This window comes from Cyprinodon tularosa, unplaced genomic scaffold, assembly GCF_016077235.1.
Source record: "Cyprinodon tularosa strain WSP-4 unplaced genomic scaffold, ASM1607723v1 ctg11, whole genome shotgun sequence".
NCBI classification, from domain to species: Eukaryota; Metazoa; Chordata; class Actinopteri; order Cyprinodontiformes; family Cyprinodontidae; genus Cyprinodon; species Cyprinodon tularosa.
In genome coordinates, this window is record NW_024037893.1 from 4,001,758 (window position 1) to 4,027,312 (window position 25,555).

General features: G+C 36.9%; 1 protein-coding gene across 2 annotated transcripts in view; it reads left to right on the forward strand.

Annotated features, from left to right (window-relative positions):
* Window positions 1-18,312: 18,312 nt before the first annotated feature.
* ncor2 (nuclear receptor corepressor 2) overlaps window positions 18,313-25,555 on the forward strand; it is a 164,838-nt gene continuing 157,595 nt past the window's right edge. For both annotated transcript variants that reach the window (XM_038296411.1, XM_038296420.1), the window contains exon 1: window positions 18,313-18,556. The gene's annotated coding sequence lies outside the window, so the exon portion shown is untranslated. The remainder of the gene's footprint in view (window positions 18,557-25,555) is intronic.

Here is a 25,555-nt window from a genome sequence, read left to right on the forward strand (position 1 = left end):
CAGTTGTCATGATTTAAGGTCTTTTGATTCACTTTTGGATCTTATAGTCTCTTTTTTCCATTCTAAGTAAAAACTATTCTAAGGATAAGTAAAGATTTCTTTAAAAAACGGATTTGTCCTTGATTTAAGCAGATGAATAAGATTATCTGCTAATGGAATTATTTTTTTTTTTACTTTAAATAAGAAAATTAGATGCAATACAGATGAAATAAGATAAAAGAGTTTTTTTTTCTTATTTTAAACATTAATCATCTCCTTCCATTGGCAAATAGTTTTACTATGCACTTTTTTCAAGAAAAATTTCGTTATTTGTATTTCAGATTTTTCAGTGAAGGATTGCCTTTTTATTTATTTTTTAAGCTTTACTTTTATGCTTGGATTTTTTCCTGTGGTTTTAGGTTTTACTTTAAGAATTTCATGTTTTGGTTCTGCTTTGTCAATGTTATTAGTTTTGGTATATATCTTTTCATATTAGTTCCTTTTCTCGTATCCACACTGGTTAAGTGTTTTTTTCTTGTTCTCTAAGGTTTTTCTTTAGTCTGTTTTCTCCAACTTATCTTCGTTTAGTTTCTTTAATGTCTACTTTCATTTGATAGATCTTTCCCGCAGTTTGCTCTACTTATCTTATGGTTTTAGTTGTTTTCTCTTCTTTGTAATCAGTCCTATAACACTGATCTGCTGCTTTTCTTGTTTTTATTGCTACTACATTGGGAAAAAATCGAAATCTAAATAAGTTATTTTTTCTTGAAATAAGTGCATTTTTTCTTTAACTGAGGAGGTAAGTGAGACACTTTGTCAACGGAACAAGACAATTTACATTTACGATAAGAATAAAAAAACTACTTCATTTTCTTATTTCAAGGGTACATTATCTAATTGCCTTATTCTAAGTGTAAAAAGACTGATTCCATTGGCAAATCATCTTATTTACCGCTCAAATAAAGGGTTAATACACTTAAATTAGGACATTTTTACTTTTTTCTAGATCATTTTTGCAGCGCAATCATCCTAGTCAGTACATCTTCAACTTCAACTTCAGCCCCAAACTGACCTGCATGCACAACAACAATGATAAGAGCATTGTCACATGCAGCACAGCAGTAAATACACAGAGCCCAACAGAAGCCTGTTATTGTGTCAGCGGGTGCTGTGTGGAAAACATGGATAAAGCAGAGTGAAACTCTTTATTGTGGCGTTTCAGGTAGATCTGACAGCTGTTTCAGTACAAGAAACCGTCTGGATGAGGAGACAGACTGTGATGGATGTTAACAGCTTTACAGAGACTGAGTTTATTCAGAACTTTATCATGTTGAGGGGAAATTTTAACCATATATGTCAGCAACTCTCCTCTTAACTCCACAGGCAGGAAACTTGATGCCGTCTGATGTATTAGAACGCAACAGAGGCAGATCATCGAATTCTCGCTGACTTCTTTGGCATTTTAAAGTTGAAAGTTGAGGGATTGTATTTGAGTCAATGAGTCGATGCAATCAACTGGTTTTCCTTAGATAGAAAACTTTGTATCAATTTGACTGTATGATCTGGTTGAACTGTAAAGTGCCTTGAGATGACATGTGTTGTGAATTTGGCGCTATATAAATAAACTGAATTGAAATTGAAATTGAAAGTTGAAGTTGAAAATATCACATCCAGACGGTTCCTATGAGCCTTTGTAAAAGGCCTGAATAAAGTTTTAACTGTTTATTAAGAAGGTCTAAGGTCTTGCTGTCACTCTGTAATATAAGTCAAATTTTCTTGAAATAAACAAATTTCTCTTGATTTGATGAGGCAAGTGAGGAATTTTGCCTCTTGATTAAGATTGTTTAAACTTACAATAAAAAAAAAAAAACATGATCTTATTTCATGAGAATGATATTTTATCCTGCCTTAGGGCGCTGTCACAACATGCCGATTTAGCCAGCGTAGGTCTGACATCCTAGCGGCAGCCTACAATGGCTGCCGCTGGAGAGTTGAGGTGAGTAGATTCTGCTATTAGGTCTGTTCTAGAAGATATCGACAGCAAATTAATTTTAAAAGAGGAACATCGGGAAATTTTTGAGCAAGGTAAGAATTTCTCGACGTAATTGCAGTATGTCGACATGTGCCAGCGTGCTTCAGCGTGCTTCTGCATACTTTTGCATGCTCATAACTTATCCAACGTATGGCAGCGTTTTTGCCAGATTTTTCGTACGTCAGGCATACGCTGGTCTAAATCATTATGGTGTGACAGGGGCTTTAAAAGCAAAATAACTAATTCCACAGGAAGATCATCTTATTTAGCTGCACAAATTAAAAGCAAATACACTTATTCTAAAAAATGCATTTTTTTTCAGGGTTACTATTCCAGATGCTCGAATAATTTTCTTTTTTGTTTTGTAACCTCTGCCATTTCCGGCTTGGAAGCACAAATCTGAAACAAATTTGATGGAAAGTGACGTCAAAGTCCCATTCAGTCCACCTTTATCATTCCCAATGGAGTCACTCTCCAGGAGATCTGATATGAGTTGGATTCAGGAGCACATGTGGCTCAAACCTGCTGCAGGTTCTGCAAAGTCACAAGTCGAGACTCTGCATCACACTGATAACATCCAACTAATAGAACTCAACTCAAATGTATGAAGTGTGACTGGACCAGACCTCAGCAGAGAGCCAAGAGCCGCCCGTGCTCAGCCGGAGGAGGGGAGCTGGGGGCTGTTAAGGCACACGGGGGGAAGAAGGGGGCCGCCTGTGTCCAGGCTACCATCACCAGGTCAGGTTCGGTCGCTCTATCCCCCGCTAGCTCCCTGCCCCCGTCCGCTGAGGTTCCCGGACCAGCCCCAGAGCTGAGAGCTCGGTTCCAGTACCCGGTGTGTTTCGACTACGTGCTGCACTGTAGTTGACAAAAATCCCAGACAATTTTGAAATTCCCCCCTGGACAATTTTTTAGGTTTGAAAAGTAGGACATGTCCAGGACAAAGAGGACCTCTGGTCTTACCCCACTTTGATGTTACAGTGAGTGAGTGCTTGTTGCTGTGATGCGTCTTTCCTCAGCAGCTTTGTTAATTGTAAACCAACAAATCAGCTCACAGCTCATCTAAATATTCATGATCATACCATAAAAGGAAGAAAACCTGTCGTTTCATTCAGGGGCTTTTAACCAGGCTTGCATTAGGGCTCATAGAAAAGTAAATATGCCATTTTCAGCCCAACCAATGTTACATACCCTATTCAGAGACCTTAAGGACCAAATACCCTATAGAATCATTCTATGACCCCTTTAAACCCTCTTCTAACTTACCATTCTACCTCTGTCTGTCTGTCTGCATACAGTATGGCCCCATGCAAGCTTAAAAGCTTCTGACAATAGTAGATATTTGATATGTGAGGTAGATTATTTAATCTATTTCAATTCCTCTTGACTCAGAGAAGTAACAAAAAAACATTTCTATGACACAAATTGAGCTTTTTTTTGGCTCTATGCTGGTGGACAGAAGTTGAGGTCAGGGGAAACAGAAAAAGAACACACTCTGGGAAGGCTGTAGCTGCTTACAGAGCAGCATTTATTCTCAGAGGACACTGTATTACTGCATCAACGGTTTCCAGGATGCAGGAGCTTACTTCGCTGCTTGTTCGATGGGCTATTTTCTCTCCTTCTCAAACAGGGGTTTGCACATTTTGACCTTGGTGTCAGCACAGCTCAGACCGAAGCTGCTGAATAGCGTGTCTCTCTCTTCCTCAGAGACATGCAGCAACACAGACTTTTCTCTTTTTTTCTTGCTGAAAAGAATATCAAAAGGCATTCTTAACTATCTGTTTTCATATTCCCAATGATGACGGTACTGTAGTGAATTTAAACTGGCTGCAGTTATAAACCAATTCCAATTCAAGGACTCTGTTATTAGGGAATATATGCGAAAATACTGATTTACTTATCTGATCCAAACATAAGTGAGTATTTCTGTTATCCTATTGGTGTTTGTATCCCCTTGTCCTTGCAGGGTTATGCAAGGATGGCTGCTGCTTTTTATCTGTAGCAGTTATTGGATACGAGGCTGTACCCAAGAGTAGAAGTGTGTAGGTATTTGATATGCCTGGAAACTGAATTTGCTTACTTAGTGTTTTTCTCAATGAAAGGAGCCCTGTGTGTGTGGCGGGATGTGACATGGTAGCAGCCTTTTGGGAACACATGTTTACTGACCTCGTTTTTGTTCTAATCTAATTTTTCCTAAAAAGAAGAAACAATGAAAAATATCTTAACCTTACAGAATGAAGCATCTTTTATCCCTGTTTTTATTTCAGTTTTATTATAACCTAGTTACTCAGATAGGGCTACATGATATAGTTACAATATTATTAATGAATGAGAGATTCTCCCCTCTACTTTTTAAAAGAAACCCTGCTCCGACATAACCGGAAAAAAAAACACTTTACAATTTTACATTTAACTCTGATTATGTCTAAGAAATCTCTGAATTAAGATCAGACAAAGCGAGTGACTGAATAACACCATAGAGGCCACGCTGAATATATCTGTGTGAGCAATGCAGACCGGCCTTAAATAGCTGCTGCTTTAACTGAGCTAAAAAGGGACAAACTCTAGCAGCAAAAAAAAAAAAAAGACTGACCAGGGAAAAGGGTTTGTTTGCATTCAAATTTTAAGTAAAAGCCATAAGATAACTCATCAGAAGAATGCAAACTTAAATTTTGCAGGGGACCAGACTAGGGCAGAGTAAAGAATAATTCTACTTAACAGTAACACTAATTCATCAGATTTTTACTTAAGTAAGAATGAAAAAGTATGTAGAATAGAATAGAATAGAATAGAATAGAATAGAATAGAATAGAATATTGGAGATCAGACTCATGTCTTTTGGGATTGCCCAAAGATGAAGAAATTCTGGGAGGGAATTAGAGAGCAAATTTCAAACATCTTACATGTTGATATTGATTGGAACCCCCGGATCTTCGTTCTGGGAATTCCACCAAAGAATTTAAGTAAAGAAGAACAATATTTATTTGGTATCCTTGTTCTCGTAGCCAAAAAAATGATAACAATAAGTTGGTATAAACCTTAACCCCCTACTGTAAATCAATGGAAAGAGAAACTAGTGAACTTTTATACGATGGAGAAAATAACAGCAAAATTAAACTTGTCCACTGGTTTATTTGAGAAAAGATGGAACTTTTTAAAGACATATTTCCAGTTAATATGGTAGTAAGTAAGATAAATGTAAACAAACAGGTACATATTTTAAAGGCATACTTAACATATACTGTATCTCTTTTATGAGAAAAATAAAAGTCACTCGAGAAAGATTTTTCCTTTATTTCATCCCCTTAGTAAAAAAATAAATAAATAAAAATAAAAAAAATCAAAAATAATAATAAAGAGAAAAAAACAAAACAAAACATGGATTTTCAGCTCGCCGACTTGTTTAGTTGTTGTTTCTCAATTGTTTGTATTGTCTTATTGGAAGTTGTTGTTTCTGGTTTATTGTATTAATCATTGATTTTGAATATGAATCTGATAAAATAAAGTCTTTGTTCAAAAAAAGAATAGAATAGAATAGAATAGAATAGAATAGAATAGAATAGAATAGAATAGAATAGAATAGAATAGAATAGAACAGAAAATCCCTTTATTGTCCCACAATGGGGAAATTCTGGTGTTTACATCAGCAAAAGAAATTATAAAGAACATGGTCACATAAATGGGGACCTTGTTTACGAATAACATAATAGTGAAGAGGTAAAAGATAAACAATAAAATACTGTACTGTAAAGTGTTTTAACAATATAAAATTGTTCACCTGGAGAATAAATAATCAAGTAAATAAATAAATGCCAAATAAATTTGGTAAAAGGGCTATGAAAGTAATATGTAACATCTGACTTATCATTCGAAATGATGTCATTAAGACTAACTAAAATGCAAACCTGTGTAAAAAAAATCTGTTTTTAAAGACTATAATAAAATAATTAAAACAAATTGTTTTGTTTTTTTGGTACAGTGTGAGCTGTTGCTGCATGCAACGATTGAAAAAATAGTACAGTGTATGCCCGGTGTAGGTACAAGATTGACTCGGGCTGCCAGATTGACTCGGGGGCCTGCGCCTTTTGATGACGTCACAATACATAATTGTTTTAACGTTTGCACAATTGCGCAAAACATTTTGATTGGTCTGGACAGCTTACTAAAGTAATTATAGCGGGGTGTAGGTTTTATTCGAAAGCGGGATTGCGGTTTGTAAACAGACAATTTTACAAAGAAATTCTCCATGGTCCCTGCGCCTTCCGATGACGTCACCGAATTCGCCATGGGCCTTGCGCCTCCCGATGACGTCACATTATGGCAACGCCACTCAAACAAACTACATTGAGCCCGAGGTCTGCATTTGTAACGAGAATAGATTTGAGACAAATAGAGACCGCGGGCACAATGTAGTTTGTTTGAGTGGAGTTGCCATATCGTTACGAGTGGCGTTGCCATATAGTGACGGGCGGAGTTGCCATATTATGATGTCATCAAAAGGCGCAGGCCCCCGAGTCAATCTGGCAGCCCGAGTCAATCTGGTACCTACACCGGCTTTAGTGGTATCACAGGGAGAGGGGGCAATATAGGAATGCAATTTTTAGATTCTATTTCCAATAATAAGGCATTATTTTACCTTTTATTAGAATTATAAACCACTGTGTTGGCATAAAACTTCCTTTTGCTCCCCGTTAACCTCAACACAAAACTTACACTGCAAAAACTTTCTGATAATGAGTCAAAATTTCTTAAAATAAGTGTATTTACCCCTAATTTGAGTATGGAAAATAAGATGATCTGCCAATGGAATGAGCATTTTTACCCTTAAAATAAGATGATTTGACAGCGTGCACTTAAAATAATAGACTGTTGTTGCTTTTTCCTTATTTTAAATATAAATTGTTTTGTTCCGTTGGCATAGTGTCTCACTTACCTGCTTAATTGCAGAAAAAACTTACTTATTTTAAGAAAAAATGACTTACTTAGATTTAAATTTTTTGCAGTGTAGATTAGTAGATTATTGGACAATTTTTCGAGGAGTACATCTGAAATCCTGGCTGAATTTAGTGGAGTTCTGGGATTATTTTTGCCTAGCTAGCAATAGAGCAACAGCAGATAAAACGCAGACTCAAAGGTTGGGAGTATTTGAGGTAAAATAGTAGATTGTGTCAGTTTGAGGCACGTTTGAGCATGAGGCTTCCTCTCTGAAGCTGTGCTGCTCTTCTTCGGGAAGCCTCCTCCAGCCTGCACACACTCTGCCACAATCTTATGATCTTGCTGTGAGAAAAAAAAAAAGCACATGAAAGATCACTCTCAAATACACCCACCCATAAGTCGCAGAGATTACTTCAGTCACAGTATCTACTATAGAGCTCTATTCTTATCACTGCACTGTTTGCTCTCTGTAGACCAAGAGCTCAGTTGACATTTCACCTCATTTCCGGAAAAATACTTCTAAAGCTTTTCTATCTCCTTTTAATTCTATGTTGCGGTAAAAAATGTCTCGTTTTCTTTCCCTCCTTATGGGAATCTACAAATATCCCTGCACTGTTTATGGTGCATTAAAAATCCTGAGCATGCACACACCTGCACCGCACCAGTTCATCCAAGGCATGGCTTATAAATGAGGTGAACCTTTCCACCATTTACTAGTTTGCTGTCATTCCCAGCAATGGCTGCCTGTATCATCTGACTCACAGAATGTGGATTTATCCTCCCACAGTATGGGAACAAAGACAGCGTGTCTATGTGGGAAAAGACAGAATGCGTCAGTTTCCTCAGACCATAAAAACACATATGCATGTGATCAGAGTGCGGAGTGTGTTATGTGGTGTATGTTGAGCTTCTCTCTGCCAGTGCTCGCCCGGGTGGATCCCCTCATCCCAACCTGACAGATTTTTCTTCTCTATATGTGTGACTACATTACACCCCATCCCCCCACCCGGAGAGCCCACTGAGCAGGTCCCTGGGGTGGGTGTGGGTGTGGAAAGCAGACCTTTATCCCTGTCCGGGGGATGTTATTGATGAGGTGGGGTAATGGGTTCCCCCCACTGTGCTCACATGGACATTGAGGATAAATCAGACTGTGGGTAAGAACCAACCAGCCAGTCCGCCTCTCTTCAGACTCAACTGCCATTTCATTAGTTTTATTTATGGGGGGAATTCTGCTCTTCCAAACCCCCTCTTTTTGTCTTCTTTCTAAAATAAAAAATTCTGCTTTTCTCCCTCTCTCCTTGTTCAGTGATGCTATGGCAACTCATATACTCCACAATCAATTCTGTCTCTTTCTCTTTCCTGGAAAATATTACCTATACTGTCAAACAAACTTCCCTGGGAATGAACCTTGTCAAGTTCTAGATGACTAAACCTGCTCTGGATCAAGGTGTGAAACTGAGCCTGTTATCTTAGGATGGAAAAGGGGCTGCAGAGATGGGGATGTTCTCTGAAGCAGAGAGGGGACTCAGCATTGGCTGGCTTTTAACATTAGATGCAAGTCCATCCCGCTCAGCATTTCCCACTGAGGCGTATTTGAGCTGGCAGATCAGCAACAATTCACCTCTGGGCTTACAGCTTAGCTACTCAGCGAGAAAGCTGCAGCCAAAACTGGCCCTGTCCTTGAGAAAACCAAGGCTTTCTTTATTAGCATTTGCTTTGAAAACAAGTCAAACTGGTATCATCAAAAAAAGCATCAGAAATTAATATCCTTACTGGTTTAGTTTGAATGTATAAGCAGGTATTTTAACGCTATTTTAACATTCAGCTCTTTTCTTATGTTAGCTTCTCCTCTCTCAAAGTTCACTGCAACTTAACATCATTTCTGTGAGGATTTGTAACACTATGACTGGCTTTAAGCCATGCAAGTTAAACATGTAGGGTGACAATGAATTACTTATTAAATTAAATTAAATAATCTCCACCCTTATTTTATCCCATCATATAAACAAATTTTATGTATTTCAATTCAGTTTATTTCTATAGCGCCAAATTCACAACACATGTCATCTCAAGGCACTTTACAGTTCAACCAGATTATACAGTCAAATTGATTCAAAGTTTTCTATCTAAGGAAAACCAGTTGATTGCATCGACTCATTGACTCAAATGCAACGCCTCACACTAAGCATGCTTGTAGTGACAGTGGAGAGGAAAGACTCCCTTTTGGATTTTATGGAATGGACCACCACAAAGTGGTGCATAGCACTGAAATAGAAGGAAACAGCCCAAAGGAAAATGAATACTCCAGAAGAGGCAGGGATCCAAAGTTGAGGTACGAGAAATGGTTAGTTCCTCCATCAAAATCTGTGGTTTACTTAGTAATGGTAAACCAAAACATATTATTGAAATGAAAAAAACAAAACAAAAAAAAAACAACTGAAAGGTTTTATTTTTTTTTGTGTTGCGCCGATGCCATTTTTTGCCCCGATACCTGGCTGTGCAGTATCGGCCCTATACCGATACCATCTGTTTGAAATTGATGTGTGTGTGTGTGTGTGTGTGTGTGTGTGTGTGTGTGTGTGTATATGAAGAACTGCATACTACTTGGATGTAAAATAATTGCCATCATGGTTTTGTCAAGCTGCTGCCTACCTTTGTGAAGCAGGAAAAAGACTGATCCAAAGTGAATCCAGTAGAACTTTTTATTGCCTACCTGGAATGGGTGACAATAATTGAATAAACTTTTGGTTCTCAAAATGGTATCGGTGCCCTAATTTTCGGTCGATACCGATACCATAATTTTTTTGCTGTATCGGGGCCTCGCAAGATACTGGTATCGGTATCGGTGCAACTCTGATTTTTTTATCTACTAATCAGCATGTAGGGATACAATATGCAAAGTTTTCAGAAATTAAATTGAAACCTTTATGCCTTAAGGTTAGGTGTTGAGGAGAACTATCATCGCACACAGCCTTGAAACCAAAATAAACCAGGTGAAACATGGTGATGGTAGTATCATGCTGAGGGGACACTTTGGTACAGCAGTGGCATGGACACTGTTCAAAGATAACAGGAAGAGAAATGGAACCACTGATTACAACTGAACAGAGCCTCATTTTCCCAATGATCGAAGAACAATCATGAATCTCCTGCATGTTGAGATTTGGACCTACGTCCAGTGAAGGGATTGTGGCTACAGTAAATTTAAAAAACTGAGGTTTGCCATTCAATATGACTGGAATGTTGTGTAATTATTCTTATTTATATATGAATATTATTACTAATTATCATTGGAAGTTATAATTAATAAATTATCATTTTTATCAAAACTAATCAACAAGAAGGAAAATGTATTTAAGATCAATCTGATCAACAGCTACCAGCCTTTAATGATTATAATTAAAGTTGGACCATTAGTTAACTATTAGCTTAATTAACCAGTAAATGTAAATTTAAATGAGCCGTGGACCTTAGTTTAAAGTAACAACAAGGAAATGTGAATAATTGTAAATCTTATCTGCAATTGTTCATTATCAATCATTAACCAAACCAAAGAAAATGTCTGTTTCCAGAATTAGCCCCTTGAGATACTGATATAAAGTAACCACAAACAACCATACTTTATGTAGGCTAAGATATATTAAACAAATATTCCTTCTTACAAGCAGTTATGCTCGTAATAATACTAAACTACAGAAAAAAGAAACACAAAACAAGGGAAAATAAGCTAAAATTATTATTCTGGATAGCAGCGGTTCATATTCAATACGTGGAGATGATTTCATCAAGAAGTATTCCTCATAAAGTGAAGAACATTATGAACCACAGTGAGCATGTCTTTATTAAATTGTTAAACAACAACAGTGTCTTAAGTCAGAGGCTTCTCCAAAGCCGGTGCAACACAGACCACTACAGAACATCCTTCCTGCCTCAACACCTAAAACAACTGGTTGAAAAACTGGCTATGAGTTACTGCAGCATTCTTTAGGTTTGGAGGTTGATTAAAAAATGAATAAATATATCCACTTTGTATTTTCACATCTTTATTTAACCCTTCCCAATCGTCACTGCAAAAACAATCTTAAAATGAGTAAAACATTTCTTAAATTAAGTGTATTACCCTTAATTTGATTAGGTAAATAAGACGATTTGCCAATGGAATAAGTATTTTTACTCTTAAAATAAGATAATCAGATAATATGCACTTAAAATAAGAAAATATAATTTTTTTATCCGATTTTAAATGTAAATTGTCATGTTCCATTGGCAAAGTGTCTCACTTACCTCCTTAATTCAAGAAAAAATGCACCTATTTAAAGAAAAAATGACTTATTGAGATTTACTTTTTTGCAGTGTTCATTCTGTTTCCCAAATCATAACCTGCTTTTTGTTGTTTTTATCACACAATATCCCATATACACCTCTCTGCCACACAACATGTAGTCTACCATGCATGATATAACACTAATCTAAAATGCAAAGCATGATCTGTCCAACAGGAAAACCTTAAAAACAAAGACTCACTTCCTGGTGAACACTGATTGCATGACATTTATCTTGGAAGGCATTCATGAGACGGTTAATTCACTGAGCGCTGCACGAATCGACTTGTACACAGGCTAACAGATGGTTGTGTGAGCTCCAGCGAGGCAGTGCCAATGCCAGCTTCATTACAGGGTTGCACTTGGATATTGAACAAGTGTGAATATCTCTGTCATGCCCTCCACATCCAGGGACAAAAAAGGAAATTCAAGCAGCAATTAAAGACATGAAAATAAAGTACATTTTATTAAATTGATAACTATGTGATAGCCATCACAGAAGAGATTTAGATTTGATCCCCTAGAGGGTAAAGAGAACATCAGATAGATTACACCTTTGGCTTTTAGTCTTAGAATTAAATTTCATCTCCTCTTGTTGATAGAAGAGATGGTAACCCATGAGAAGATGTGTGATGCGTAGCGGCTCACGTCCTAACAGCAACATTTAGTCAGCATGGGATTCTTCTGATAGACAGGAAGGAAAAAGAGAGAGAAAAGGCATGTGTTGGCAGTTAACCAGGTGTGGAGAGACTCAGGAAGCCGAGCCGGAATTCCAACAATGCAGGCAGTCTCTAGTCTCTTCTGTGAGGTGCTGCCATTTCTGCTCGCAGCCCTCTCTTTGTTGTGGCGAGGAAAAGGCAGTCAGGTGAAGTCCTGTGGCTGTGAATCTGTGATTCCACTGTGAAATGTAAACCTGGCCGATATGAAGAAAAACCATGTTTCAAGCCGTGCCAGAAAAATAAGCAGGTTGCTTTCTCACTTTCTCCTCTGACACAATCTTTCCAAAACATTTCCCAGGTAATCTGACACGACCCTGTTTTTTTAAACAATAAATCCCAGCAGAGGCAATATGGACAAGGTCCCTGCAAAAAGGATACAGCATGGTATCTCTATTTATCACAGCATAGCATTTTCTTTTATCAGAAAATTAAATTACGGATGAAAAATTTTGCTTTTTGGAAATATTTCACATCTTTTGGAGTATTTAAACTGTAAAATATCCAAATATCATATATGATGGCTAAACCAAACCAATACCAGTCCTATATACACATCCATGATAAAAAAAAACTATGAATCTGAAATGTAAAAATACTGGAAAACTTTAACCTTCTCTAAAATCTTTTATTTATCACTAAAGGACAATTTTATATATGTTCCAATATTTATTTATGGCTTGTTGTCCTGGCTTTTGTTCAAAATAGGAAGCACAAATAAAAGTACCAAAGATCAGATATGTGTTTATTTCCATACTTCATAAAATGCCATAAAAAATACTACCACTCTATAAAACATACTTTAATCTATAATTCGCAAGTTTAGATAATGGAAAGAAAAAATGACAAAAAGAGATTAAGGCTGACTGTAGAATATATTGCTTTCTGCACCAAATCTCAAAGGAAACAGGAGATTTAATTTAATCCCACCAGAGGAGGATGCCAGAAAAAGCCCTGCAATCCTTAAGAGTGAATGGCATTAAGAAGTCATTGACGGACTAGGAATAAATCTGGTTGTATGTGGGAGACGCTGAAAAACAGTGACCCAAAATTAATGGAAAAATGAAAAAGACTTAAATACGGTCCTTTAGGGCGGGGGTGTTGGGGGGTAAATGTATTAAAAATGTTTCCGTTGATAGATTAGGCAACCCCATTTAATAATCATTTTCTTTTAAGACTTTCTTTTGATGTTTCTATAAAGGTTTGCAGTGTTAGCGCCGTATAAATGGCTCTTTTTTCGTTGCACCAGCATAGCTGAAGACAAACACTGGTAGAAGGATCTTTGAAGTTTGCAAAGGAAAGCTTTACCGCCAACCTATCTCCATAATCTGTTTTCCTTCGGGGTCTTTTACTCATCTTCTAATTCATAACTGCAATGACTGTCTGCAGTGCATCCCTCATCTGACGCACTTTGAAATCTTCAAAGTCTGCTAATTGATGCAGTCACTTTCAGCACTGCCTTTCATGTGGGTCCTGGATCTGTTAAAACAACCCACTTCAGCTATTCCAGTAGCTAGTGGGAAGAGATACCTTGGGTCTTCCCCTCTGAAGTGGGCGCGCAAATGCTTTTTAGCAACCATGAAACATGTCCATGTGTTTACTAGATCTCAGGGTGGTGTTTCTGTTTATATGCCTGCAGATGACCCCAGCTGGGAACATCAAAAGTGGACGGTGAGAAGCAGTTGTGTTTCATCATGGAGCTGCAAAATCTGTCAGAAATAGGGGGATGTATTAGTATTATTCAGGCACCCGCCCAGGTCCTGATAGCTCAGCTGAAACAAACAGTTATCTTTCCTGCTCTGATAGCTGAATCAGGATATGATTGTTTTACAGATGGTTTGAGTGGGGCTCTCAAACCACAGAGCTGAAAGAAAGAAAAAACAACAGGGAAGGAAAACAATCCCATCTGACATCATAGGGAAAGCAGTTGCTGAGATTTAGGTCAAGATATGGGGCGTCTGAAGTGTTCCAGATAGTTATGTCCCAAATGCCAAATGTCTTGGCCAGCTGAAATCATGCATTTTAAAGCGGAAAATGCAGTGAAGCTGAGTACAGTCTGTCAAAACCTGTCAGAATATTACATAACCATGGATTCCTTTGTTTAATCAGATTCACAGATTTCACAGAGGCAGACATTTATGCAATAGATTTACAGGTGCTGGTCATAAAATTAGAATATCATGAAAAAGTAGATTGATTTCAGTAATTCCATTTAAAAAGTGAAACTTGTATATTATATTCATACATTACATACAAACTCATATATTTCAGATGTTTATTTTGTTTAATTTTGATGATTACAAATGACAACAAATGAAAATCTCAAATTCATCATATCAGAAAATTAGAATATTACTGAAGACCAATAAAAACAAAGGATTTATAGAAATGTTGGCCAACTGAAAAGTATGAACATGAAAAGTATGAGCATGTACAGCACTCAGTATTTAGTTGGGCCTCCTTTGGCCTGTATTACTGCAGCAATGCGGCGTGGCATGGAGTCGATCAGTCTGTGGCACTGCTCAGGTGTTATGATAGCCCAGGTTGCTCTAATAGTGGCTTTTAGCTCTTCTGAATTGTTGGGTCTGGTGTATTGCATCTTCTTCTTCACAATACCCCATAGATTTTCTATGGGGTTAAGGTCAGGAGAGTTTGCTGGCCAATTAAGAACAGGGATACCATGGTCCTTCAACCAGGTACTGGTAGCTTTGGCACTGTGTGCAGGTGCCAAGTCCTGTTGGAAAATGAAATCTGCATCTCCAAAAAGTTGGTCAGCTGCAGGAAGCATGAAGTGCTCTAAAACTTCCTGGTATGTGGCTGCGTTGACCCTGGACCTCAGAAAACACAATGGACCAACACCAGCAGATGACATGGCACCCCAAACCATCACTGACTGTGGAAACTTTACACTGGACTTCAAGCAACGTGGATGAAGTGCCTCTCTTCTTTTCCTCCAGACTCTGGGACCTTGATTTCCAAAGGAAATGCAAAATTTACTTTCATCAGAGAACATGACTTTGGACCACTCACCAGCAGTCCAGTCCTGTTTCTCTTTAGACGCTTCTGACGCTGTCTGTGGTTCAAGAGTGGCTTGACACAAGGAATGCGACAGCAGAAACCCATGTCTTTCATACGTCTGTGTGTGGTGGTTCTTGAAGCACTCACTCCAGCTGCAGTCCACTCTTTGTGAATCTCCCCCACATTTTTGAAGGGGTTTTGTTTCACAATCCTCTCCAGGGTGCGGTTATCTCTCTTGCTTGTACACTTTTTTCGACCACATCTTTTCCTTCCCTTCGCCTCTCTATTAATGTGCTTGGACACTGAGCTCTGTGAACAGCCAGCCTCTTTAGCGATGACCTTTTGTGTCTTGCCCTCCTTGTGCAAGGTGTCGATGGTCGTCTTTTGGACAACTGTCAAGTCAGCAGTCTTCCCCATGATTGTGTAGCCTATAGAACTAGACTGAAAGACCATTTAAAGGCTTTTGCAGGTGGTTTGAGTTAATTAGCTGATTAGAGTGTGGCACCAGGGGCCATCGATTTTGAACCTTTTCACAATATTCTAATTTTCTGATATGATGAATTTGAGATTTTCATTTGTTGTCATTTGTAATCATCAAAATTAAACAAAATAAACATCTGAAATATATGAGTTTGTATGTAATGTATGAATATAATATACAAGTTTCACTTTTTAAATGGAATTACTGAAATCAATCTACTTTTTCATGATATTCTAATTTTATGACCAGCACCTGTATATATATATATATATATATATATATATATATATATATATATATATATATATATATATATATATATATATATATATATATATATATATATATATATATATAATCCTAACAGCTGGTTATTGTTTATATTTTTATAGATACATTTTCAGTGTGGGCCAAGGTCCAGACAATCTGGAATCTGGTTGATTATCTAGGATTATAGCGACCTGTTCCATAGCAAACAATTCCAAAAAGTTTTTATTCCAATTCTGTACATCAATGCAATTATAGTTACTTTCCTTCCATTACAACAATATTATATGTTTGGCTGTGTGGGAAAGTGTGGGAGAAAAAAAGACATGGTGCAAAAAATGCATTGATATGGAAGTTCAGAGCATTAAATATATATGGTGCAAATATGCAGTTTTTGGTTTGGTGTGATGCAGAGTCTGTGACATAATTGACAGTTTTCAAACATTTCTGTAAAATTTGGGGTTGTATAAAATGCTTCTTTAACTGTGATTCGGGGCCAACTTCAATAAGAAGGGAGACCGGTTGGTAATGTCTCTCTTCTGTAACCCTAAGCAACTTCTCTAGTCTGAGTAAGATTACATCTATGTCATTCCAAAAAAGTTAAAAAACAATCCACTGGACTTATTTCCAAGTTTGAAGACCTTTCGCTTTGCATCCAGGAAGTTTTTTCAAACTTGGAAACAAAGTCCAGTGGATTGTTATTGAACTTTTTTGGAATGAGTATGACCTAGGTGACAGAGAATCTTCACCAGCATTAGATTTATGTCAAAATCTATTATCATTTCTCATGGTTATTTAATAGATATACATTATGAAGTGTTATTTAAAGAGACTCGGAGAGAGAAAGCTTTAAGGTCTAAACACAGAGCATTAATTTACATTATTAATCTAAGTACATGCACAATTAATCACTGACCCACTAATTATGATCCAGCACCTGTTTCAGAATGTGTTCAGTTCGTTTTAAAGCTATAAGAGAAATAGAATGTTTTTTCCTTTAAAGTTAGTCTAATCTTCCATAGTGGGCGAGGAAATCAATTAGTAAATCCCTCTGGTTTTGCAAAGGGGAGAATATGCAAGCTTTCCTTATGAAACTGAGGATAAATTATCCATTGCTGCTATTAAGATAACAGTTTTAAAACTACAGCAGGTTTGGTACCTATTAAAAAAATCCAACTAGGTCACAATAACTTGATATACTTCATAAAGAGCAGAGTGGCAAGTATGATATGATTCAGTATACTAAATTGGGTGGTTGTGTATCCTATGGCTTGGATTGAAAATATTGATATTATAAGCAATTCTAAGTAATTTTAACAGAATTATACGTTCCAAAAAAGGAAAATTAAAAACAATTCACTGGACTTTGTTTCCAACTTTGAAGATGTTTTGCTTCCCATCTAGGAAGCTTTCTCAATTCAAAATGTCAGAAATAGCGTTGAGTTCGAGGTTTTATACAGTAGCCCAACAAAGTCTTGTTCAACCCTATTCCTGACATTTTAAATTGATCCAGGGCTTATAAGAAGCGAAACATCTTCAATCTTGGAAACAAAGTCCAGTGGATTGTTTTTAATTTTCTTTTTTTGGAATGACTATGACCTGGACGACTGAGAACCTTCACCAGCGAACCGGATTAGACCTTATTTTGGATGTTTAATTTTAAGCAAAAGCACATAGATCATGCAATACATTTTTATCTCTTTATTTTAGTCCAGGTTCTGCTTTTAAAACCTCATAAAGCTCCAATCTTGGTTTCTACAGATACAAACAGACAAATATATTCAGATTGTTATAGTATGTATTTAACAGGCACTTTTATTACAATTTTAAACAGAATGAACAGATTTATCAAAAAGTTAAAAGAAAATCATTGTTATTCAGAGAATCCCTTGTACAAATCACTTCTTCTTCTACTTCTTGTATGGTTTTATGGCAGTTGGCCAACTAGTTAAAAGTGCATTACCACCACCAACTAAAAAGGAGTTAAAAAAGGAAACAAGAAAAAAGACTCATCCCCAGAAAAAAAAATATACAAAAAAAAAAGACAAAAAATTTATAATATTTTTCCAAATTGAACAGAGGGAGTCACAGTCAGGGTTACAGAGGATAACACTGAAAAAACAGGCCAATCTCAAACATCTATTAACAAAGGGACATTTCTCTAGGATGGTGTCACGGCCGAATAGGAACAGACCAGGTGAAGCTATTATGAGAAAAAGCAGAGAGAGCATAATGTTAGAGATTGAACTAATAAATTCTGCAGAGTGGGAGAATAGGGATAGAATGAAGCAGAATGATGGGGTCACTATGCCCTCCAGCAGTCTATTCCTATAGCAGCATTACTTAAGGATAACCTGAGACTCTCTAACAATAAGCTTTATCAAAAAGGGAAAGTTCGGTAACTGCTCTCCTTCATACAAATCCCTGCACAGGGATTGATCAGAGGATTTGTGGTGGGAATGGGAATTTGTGGTGTTCTAGTAAGAAGGCGGGGCCCCGGAGCCTGCGGGCCTATTGAGAGGCAAAGAGGCGGATCATCCCCGCGATGGTCTGAGCTCCAGCAGCAGCAGCAGCAGCGGTACAGGGAGTAGCTTCACTTGTGCAGGAACTGACTCACCACCGCAGAAATCCGCTAACGGGAGCAAATGAAAACGAAAACAAGACTTTCCTGTGGTTTAATTTCGGGGCGAGGCGTTGTATCCAAACATCTGTACGTTTGAAGCACTTTGGATCGACTGACGAAGATCGGGACGTTACCTCCGGAACATTGTCTCCACCGAATGGTGTCTCCTGCCCCGCCGCTAAGGTTAGTTAGCTTCCATTGCTGGCTGTCGATTGCCTTGGTTCTGCTCTGTTGTTGGATGACGGGCTCTGGCTATTCTTTGGAGAACAAACACACATAGCATTATTCACCTTTTTTTTTTAGACTTCGTTGCGCTATAACCGCGCTTTGCATCGAACCGATAGGAAACGAAACGTCTACAAAGTGCCCAATCCTCTGGGCCATCGGACGAAAACATTTGCAGTTAGTTCATCACAGTCAGCTTCTTAATAATGTTATAAATCAGAAACACGTGCTACATGGCTAGGCTAAGCTAGCAGATAGCTCAAGTGTTAGCTAGGCTAGCTGTCAGAGCCGCTAGCGGCTGTTTTATTGAAAAGAAAGAATTCAACGGTAGTTTTTTCCTTTTTCACAACACCACATATTTTATAATTAAGCGAGTGTTTATCTGGGAAACATGCTGTCATCGTGTCTTAGTGTGGGAAAACAGTGAAGTTTGTTACTCGGACTGTTAGGGATAACGTTAACAGTTTGTAAACAGGGATTTTATTGGAACGCACGCGGTAAATCCTGTCATTAAAGGTCAGATCTGTTTGATTAATTGGGTAATAACATTTTATTTTTGACTGTATTTAATTGCCATCCTATTAAGGGAAGATAGAGGAGGTCAGTGATTAGCGTTGATGTGTGATTATCTCAGATTTGATGTGTTGCGGTTTATAAAACCAATGTTTATGCGGACATTTGAGGTTTAAGTTGAATCGTCACGAATCCCTTTCTGTCTTGTTATTTTAGGATAAAATGTGGGTAAAAAAATGATTTTATTATTTATTTCTGCTGTGTGTTCTCTGCAGCCAACTTTTTTTTTTAAATCAAGCGTCTGGCTTTCATTCATGAACACTTAGACACATCTGGACCTCATTACAGTTTCTGGACATCAGTGATGTAATCCATGTTAGTAGGAACTCGTTTATGTCAAAATATAGAAATCAGTTAAAATAAAAAAAGCTTTAGAATAGCTGTTAAATGACAGTAAGGTTGTTAATGTGCTGGGTAAAGGTTGTTTACAGCTTCATCTAATTTACATTGCACATGTGATCTCCATCCATTTGCTTATGTTCAGATAAGGTCCTTGATCTTTGATAAATGTTCTCCTGCTTCAGTAATTTTGAATAAATGTTTGTTAAATCTCACATCCCTGTTCTTTGTAACCAATAATTTATGTTTCTTACTCTTAAATATGTTTACAAATTCAGGGATTGGTGATAATCTGTCATGATCCAACATTTAGCCTGATAAACCAGACTAAATGTGAGATTAAATCTGTAATTTAGTCTGGTATTTCAGTGGCATTTTTAATTCAAATCCCAGCGCCACAGATTTACTTCCATAGTCTGGCCCCGAAGAATGAGACATTGATGAATGAGAAGATTGTTGATGAGAACAACCGGTTGTTTTTTAAACCATGTCTTTGCCTTTTGGTCAACGCTCTGACCAATGAGCAACTGACTGTGACGTGGTAAACGCAACAGGAAGCTGGTGGGGGAGTGTAAACAAACAGCCTGTCGGTAAAACGACGAATACGTCCTTCTCAAAAATGAATGAGCGTAGAGTCTCTTCCTGCTCACATTTAAACGAAAACCATAAGTCTAATCCTTCCAAAACTGTTTCCAAAGCTGAGTCAAACGGGAACTGTTCAATAGTTGTTGCCATCTTCCTTTTTGTCCTTTCTCCAGCGTCGCGCAGCTTTGTCGTCATGCCCTAAAAACCCCGCCCGTTGTGATTGGCCAGCCAATTCTAGGGCCTGGAGCGTTGATCGAGGCTAGACCACTCACAGGCAAAAATAATTTCTATTATTAAAGGGCAGATTATACTTATTCGCACACAACAAATGTCGCTTGGATCTGGTCGCGAACCAGTTTTGCTGGTATGCTTCTGCACCATCGGTCTGGAATTACTGGGGATGCACAGCAGTTTCCTGCCAAAGCACAATGGGGAGCCTATTTGAGAACTCGTGAGAACTTTGTGAGTTCAAAACTTGTTTTGGCTGAGACCTTGGCATGTTTATATAATTTGTCTGAGGCATAGTACAAGTGGTTGTACTTCTGAACGTCCTCGATTAACCTTTCATCGTAGTTGTCAATTGTAGTTATTCCTCGGTTTTTAGAAATGGCGCGCCCCAGCACTAAATCGAGAAGGACGACCACACAGACAGCCGGAAAGGCATAACAAGGATCAATCACGGCTGCTTTTTGTAACCGTCCGACACATAGAATTTTTTTGAGGTGCACGGCGAGATTTACAGAACCTCTGCACGGGGGGCGTGGTCGCACACAGAGAGATTTGATGGTTGCAGAGGCTATGCGTCAGAAGCATAAATTGGCCTCAATCCCAGGGTACATTGCAGACAGGTTGGAGGCTGGAAAACGTATATTAACCTATGGTATTTGGAAACTCTTGAGAATACAGCCTTCAAAAATCAGTATAACTGGGTGATGCAGTCAGTGACATAATCACTGTGGCTTAAGGTAAACAGCAGCTGCAGGTTTGCTCATAGTAACATACCTGAGAGTTTTGGTCTAGTGGTTAGAGCAGTGCGCTTGTGCTCTGAGAAGGTTACTAATACCTGATTATACCTAATTATAGAGCTGATTTTTCCCCTTTATTTTCATTAACAATCTAAATGCTTATTTTTTTCTTTAAAATATAAAAATAAAATTTTTGTTTCATTTCTTTTGAACCTCCAAATAAGGCATTTCAGACATTAGTACATTCTATTAAAATGTTTTGTCTTAAGAGGTATCAGAATATGAACTAACTTTACTCTAACTTGTAAACAGACAGATTATACTGCATGCTGTTAATGGCAAATAGGACAAAATTATTTTAATGAATACTTTTGCTCCAAGGGAAAAAAAATCATAATTTCTTTTAGTTTAGATCTATTTCATGATATTGTAGACATTCAGTGTAATTTATTACCTTTTTATTGTATTGTTTATTTTATTTTTCTAATTCATTTATTAATACTGAAACATACCCACTTAAAAGGGTTTAAAATAATCAGAATTAGTATCAATATGCAACATAAATATACAGTAATGTCATTGATAAAACAGCTAAAAATGTTTTTCATACCAAGCATCCAATTTAAGATGGAAATTAGATTAGAAATTGATATCCAGCTCTGAGGAAAACGCACACAAACACATCAAGAGCCCAGATCTAGATCTGATTTTTTTTTTTAACATTTACTCATGTAAATATGTCCCAGGCTTTATCCAAACCTGTTTTTTGTTATTATCTCAATATTAATATCCGACGCTTATGCACTGCTCTGTTGTGTAAAATTCTGGAATTTGTTTTCTCTCCAAATTTTGTAAGTCTAATTACTTTTAATGTAAAAACTTTCTATCTTTAAAAGTAATATTAACTAAAAACAAAAAGTTGAAGTCCACCTAATTCATCACCAAACGAGATGTTTGATTTCTTTCTTTTTTGTTCCTTTTTTTACGATATGACGGCAGCCAAAAACCCTCCGATTTAAAAACCCAGCAGATATCCACTTATAGTATTTATGTTGACTGTCAAACTTCAGGCATTAAGAGTGGGTGTCCTGTAACTTTTAGGGTGGTAGTCTGCTGACAGATTAAACTAATCCAATAATTAAAGCATTAGCAGCAATTTGTGGAAGTTGGCTTCATGCTAAAAGGGTGATTGAGTCATTTGAATGAGGTGTGTTGGACCAGGCATCTTAAAGTTTCTTCTCAAAGGCCCTTAAAGGCCGTATTTTGACACCCCTGGTAAAGCACAGCCCTTCTGGAAGCCTTTCCCTGCATACAGATCTGTGTCATGTTTGTACTACATTGAGCATGGCAGTCACTTCATTTTTCTTCAACATTTTATGTGTAAATTCAATGTTTGGGGACACCAGATAATTACTTTTTAAAATAACATAGACAGATCATCTAATTGGTGCAGTCCTTAATGTCCAGTTTGTACATTCTGCTTTTTGTCTGTGTCTAACTGTTGTTTCTGGTTATATTTATGATTTAGGGAATAATGGAGAGTAAGCAGCCACGAGATGTAAGGTTTTAAGTAAATGTGTTACATAGGGCTGAAGCATTTAAAATAGAAAAACTCATGATTAATGTATTGTTGAAATAATTGTTGACTAATTTTGTAATATGTTAATCGTTAACTGGATTATAGAGACTTTAAAACGTGCCTTTAGCTGACAGAGCGACCCACTTAGAGCAGTAATTATACTGAAATTGTAAAAAAAAAATATATAAACATTTTCTATTTAAGATAAAAAAATATTTTTGTTTGTCAACATGCTCTATCCATAACTCCTCAAGTGGAAAAGTTTTAGTTTAATCTGATTTAATTAAGTAAAAAGTCCTCTTTAAGGAACCTTTGCCTGTCCAATTATTAATTAAACAAATAATTGACAGATTTATCAAATTTGCAAAATATTCGTTAGTTGCACTGCTGGTGTTTGCATTTGTTTTTTTAAAAATAAATCTGATTGTTAACCAACCTGATAATAGCTACTGAATTAGTTGAGCTTTCTGTTGCTGTAGCTAGTCTGCAGTAGAGCCAAGTGTGGCTAATTCTAGCTCTATCAGAATGTTATTTAATGGGATTATTAGCTGATCCTTCAAATATGTCCGGATCACAAAATTTGTCTGAGTTCAAAGAAATTGGAAAAATGTAGCTACCTTCTTTAAATCGCCTGATGGGAAAAAATACAGTAACAGGGATGGAAACAGCTTTTTTCCTTTATTCAGTGATCCATAACGCTGCAGAAAACGCTGTCCTGGTCAAACCTAAAAAAAAACAAACAAAACAGTTTGACAGAAACCATACATTTTTTAATTTATTGAAATCACCGTAAATTAATATACCATTATTGTTGTTTTTATAACTGCCACAGTGCTTATAATGTACAATATTTGATTATTGTGCTAATATTCCCATTTTTTTTTAAGTAAACTTTGTTTGCTTGTCTATATGTAGCACTTTTTCCAACAAAACAGATCTGTTGTATGTGTAAAAACATTTTTCGTAAAGAAAGCATTTTCTGATTGTGATTAATTTAAGAAAGCAAATAATTCGTTTTGCATTTAAAGTAAAAAAAAAAAGACCTTCTGTTTTCTAGAATACTCAATCCAAAATCCTCAAATGTCAGTTTCAGCTTTGCCCCGTTCAAAAAGAATAAAGAAAACTAGATAAAAAGATGAATTGTCTGTTAAACTAATTTTAATTCTGATCATTGATAATAAAATTAAAAAAACAGATTAATTGATAAGAATAATAATCATAGCTCCTGCTGTAATACCAGTTAACGATGCCTTTCTTAACGGGGATTTATAATTGTGTTTAGTTCTACGAGTTTTTAATCTGCTTCCATAGAATCTGTTCGGGAAAATGAGGGACATTCAGCAGAACCTTTCAGACTTATAGCGCAAAATGACATCTAATGTCTGCCTACCAGAGTTTGGTTTCATCAATAATGGCAACAAACAAATTGGCAGCAGACACTAATAGTTGTGTTTTCTCATGGTGTTTCTCCTGTGCCGCCATATTTGTTTTGGTTCCTCTGTAGACTAGAAGGCTCTTCTCTTGCTTTTGTCGCAGCCATATGTCCCACCTTAAACCATAATACTTCCATGTGATTTCCCCGGTTCGGGGAAGGTTTTAGCTGGAGCTTTACAAGATTCTCATGTGTTTTGTGAACGCACAACGCAAGTCTGTGAAAAATTACATTTGCAAGCAAGGTTATTGGTCTTTAGTTGTGGGTTTAAAGTCTGATATAAGATCTTTTTACCAAGCAATGCTTCAAAACTAAAAATTAACCTTTACTCAACAGCAGCACTTCCTGTTGCCTCACAGCTGAATTATTTTGGTTCTCTAATTATTGCCCAACAATTTGTTAAAATTTTTTTTTTACCACCAGAAACACGGGATCAGTCATGCTCGTATAATATTTGCTGTGCTGCCACGCGGTGCAAAGTGTTTGTTTTCCTTTCTGGGCAACAATTGAAGGAACAATGATAAGCATCCAAAGCAAAGGAACAGTCTTCAGTCTGAAATGATGACATTCATACATTAAACAATTGCAGGAGCAACATGCAGATGAAATAATGACAGCTGTAGAGGGTTATTGGTGCTTTATCTTAGGAGAAATGAGGTGTACTCTTTCATAACTGACAGAACCCACTTCTATTCATACTTTTGATTTAAATTGATTTTATTTCATAAGTATTGTATTTTACACTTCTTTAGAGGGACTGATCATGTTATTTGAACCGAGAGGTTCTCTGATATTTACCAATAAGTCTCTTCAACTCATATAACCACTTGGACGTTTCTGGGTCATCCCATCTGTGCCTCTGTTATGAAGGTGATGACAGCCGAACAGCTGTGACTGCAAAGAAGGAACCACAGAAAATGAGCTCATACTCATGTGCGTTGTCTATTTGCTTCTCTCACATTCTTTCAGATCGCATGCTTACTTGACTGAAGTTGGTAACTATTTTTCACTGTATTAAGATTTGGGGAAGTCACTAAAATGTATTTTGGGTACTTGAGACCTGACTTCTTATGGTCAGTCATCTGCCATGGACCGTTTAGCAGCTGCTTGGTGTCGTTTGGTACCTGTTTAGACATGTCTCTATCTATTCTTAGTCTTGTAGTGTGTAAATAGGAATGGAATAAAGACCTAACTGCTGGAAATTGTTCATGATTTGGCTTGATAAGGACACTTGTGGCCTTGTTTACATAATTATTATTTTTTTCTATAACAGTTACTGACATTCTAGTACCCTCCATCACCTGATTGCAGATCTGAATACTAGATAAAACATAAAAGGTTTTGATAATTTTCTCTGATTTTTAAAATTTTTTTATTATAACATCACGATTTTGGTTTTATCACAGTCTTACCTGTATTTTTAAGAATAATTTGCGAATCTCTGATCTGCGTAACCACCCAACAATTTCTGTGTTCAAACAAGT